Source organism: Zingiber officinale, chromosome 3A, assembly GCF_018446385.1.
Source record: "Zingiber officinale cultivar Zhangliang chromosome 3A, Zo_v1.1, whole genome shotgun sequence".
NCBI classification, from domain to species: Eukaryota; Viridiplantae; Streptophyta; class Magnoliopsida; order Zingiberales; family Zingiberaceae; genus Zingiber; species Zingiber officinale.
The window spans coordinates 163,661,983-163,665,291 of NC_055990.1; positions in this window are offsets into that span (position 1 = coordinate 163,661,983).

Genomic DNA, 3,309 nt, shown 5'->3' on the forward strand with positions numbered 1-3,309 from the left:
CTATTCCGCCATTTTTTCCTTCTCTTGCTTTCTCGTTTTGCAAAGGCAATTTCATCGCAACCTCCCGCCGGTATCCCTGGGCTCTGGTACACTTCTATCGAGTCCCGGTTCGATGCCGACAATGCTGAGAGTCTGAAAGCCACTTTTGAGCTTCCTCACGAATACGAAGTTTTCCTTCCTTCACCTTCCGATTGGCCAGATTCTCCGCCGCCCAGCTGTATCACCTTCTTTTGGGATCATTTTACAATCAGTCTATGGTTTTCCATCCACCCCTTCTTTTCTTCCGTGTGTAAATATTTCTGAGTCTCCCTCCATCAGCTTATGCCGAACTTCTTTCAGCTACTGTGTGGGGGTGGTTGTTCTTTTTTGCCTGCACGACATTCCACTCACTCTCCAACTCTTTCATTACTTTTATTATCCCAAGTCGTCCGAGCCGGGGACCTTTCTTTTCCAAGGCCGAGTGGACTTGATTTTCTTTGATAAAATGTCGACTTCCAACAAACATTGGAAGGAGTACTATTTTTTTGTGCGCTTTCCCGAGCGGCCGGACTTCCCAACACACTGACAGCTCACCATGGTGACTCAGCCTCCACTAAAGAAGTACAAGAGCCGATCGGACTACCTCGACGCAGCTGCGATGTTGGCCGGTCAAAAATATGACATCCACAAGCTGATGCTGGAGGGTGTCCTTTATATCTTTGGTTTGAGCCCGATCCGCACCCGGCTCCCATTCAGCCTAGGTATGCGATTACTTTACTCCTTTCTTTGATTCTAACTGATTTTTCTTCCTTTCATGCAGCCGAAGTCATGTTGCGCGCACGTCTGGTTGGCAAGGCGAAGCTCGCGGATGTCGCGATCAATGCGACCACTATGAAAGAACTAGGGAGCCGAGGCTTACAGACAGTCGGCTCACAAGAGGAGCCGCAGGATGAGAGCGAGGCGGCTCCTGCTTTGGCAAGTGGCGGAGCGACCGGTGGCTCCCAACCTCTTTCTAAACAGCGTCCGATCATTCTAGTTGAGGGGGATTCGGGCTCAGTTTCCTCAGACGAGCCATTGACCTGGCGCCGGGCGAAGCCTTCATCGCGCTCCACCACGTCCAGGGTGCGGTCCACAGAACGGGTGGAGACGTTGACTCCTGCTCCCTTCCAAGAGTCCACTGTCCCTGAGTCATTGGATCGGGCGCCCTCCCTATCCAGTCTGCCTCAAGAGATAGTTTACACACCGCCGGTGGCCTTCCTGCCACCAAAATCAAAGACCAAGAAGTCGGGCATCCGGCCGGCTTCTTCATCACGGCCGCCCGGGAGGGTCACTTCTGCACAGTCAGCCTCGAGCGGCCAGCGCCACATTACGACGATTTTACATCTGCTGACCAAGGAATGGGGTGAATCCAGTGCCGTGTCTTGAGCTCTGGAGCACCAGATCATCATCCAAGGGTTGCTCGCCAAAATATGGGAAGATGTCCAGGCTCGTGCGACGATGATACCTCCGAGGGCACTCGTGGACAGCCGCACCCAGATGTTTGCTGGGGTAAGTTTTGCATTTGCATAGTTTACTTCTGATCGGTGCTTATATTCGCTTTGTTTGCAGTACTGGGTGGAGAGTCTGACCATGTGCTTAGGGATGACAATAGGTCGGGTTCGGATCGGATTCTATATCCTCCGTCCCCATACCCATCAAGTATAGGATCTCCGATGAATATACTCATACCTATTAAAGGATCAGATATCCTATATAGTTTTAATTTTTCTTCTTTCTATCCAACTATTATCATTCAACAAAAATATATTAAAATTAACATCCTATTTATATATATATATATATATAATTAAAAAAATAGATTAAACATCTATATAGTCTCCTCCTAATATCAACAAAAATATCAAGTTGATTTTAGAAAAAGAAAATTTTCTTTAATATATGTATATATATTAGTTAATCGGGCATTCAGGTCGGGTATCTGGTATTGATAATCCCTCTATACCCTCCTCCATTCGGGTCGGGTATCGGATTCTCCATCGGGTTCGGGTGAAATTGTCATCCCTACATGTGCTAAAGGCTCGTTTTTTAAGGAGGAAGTGAAGTAAATTAAGGCGTCGAGCGACCAATCCTCTGTCGATCAAGAGCTGATGAACACCGAGGTGGCCAAACTCCAAGCCGATCTGACAAAGAGCAACAAACTGCTCAAGGCCAAACGGGCAAAGAGCGTCGGGCAAGCCCGAATGCTGGATCGGCTCAATAAGCAGGTCGCCACCTTCAACATTAAAATCAAGTCGGCCAACGCGCGGAAGAATCGAGCCATCGAAGACCTCGAGCTGAAGAATAAGGAGGTCGGGGCTCTCGCTAAAAAACTGAAGCTAAGGACTTCCTGGTCGTCGAGCGGAATAGTTGGTCGACTGAAGAAGCCTCCCGAGCGGCCTGGAAGACCTACCAAGAAGCCAAGCCTAGCCATTTTGAGGCTATGAAGAAGAATTATCTTCGCTCGGATGTTTTCAAGGAAAAGGTCGCTGATCGGGCTCTACGCCTCTTCGATCTAGCCATAGATGGGGCGATCAACCAGTTCATAGAGGGTGGTTACCTGTCGGCGGCTCTGACCAGCAGCGTCATTAGTCGGGATAAGCTCACTGCCGCACTGCCTGACGATCTCTTGGACTATCTTGAGTGAGGCCGAGAGTCCCTGTAAATTTCCAAAAAAATTTAAAGTCTTAATGAATGTTCATCCATTCGGACGAGTTTTATCTCCTTGAATGTTTTTTTTTATTCCCCTTTTCTTTGAGCATTGCACGAACTCGTGGCCTCGTGACTTCAATCGTCTGTAATTAGTCTATCCAGCCGACCGATCCCTTTTGTGCATAGTGTTGTCATTATTCTATAAACCTCCGATCAGTCCCGGGGATATCTTGAAGAATAGTATCGAACGGTCATTATATTTTGAAGACTTAGGCTTTTGAGTAGCCAACGCTTGCCCTCTCCAACCGCCGAGCGTATGCCTTCTTGGCTCTATTGGAGTCACCGTCGGTCGGCTCTCCGGCGATCATGTCGATCATGTCTATCTCTCCTCGGGAAACATTGTTCCTATTTTCTTCTTCATGAGCGGATGATCTATTTTGCTTGGTCGAAACTCGGGAGGGATGATAGTGTTCAGACTCCCTTCTTTCTTCCTCTCGCCGCCCGGTCGATCGGTGCCTTTGTCGCCAATCGGGAGAAGGAGATCGGCGGCGGTATCCTCTTGGTGCTGGTCGGTTGACGATCGATGTCAGACCGCAACAATCATGCGTGTTGTGGGTCGCCGACTGATGGAAAGAACAGAAC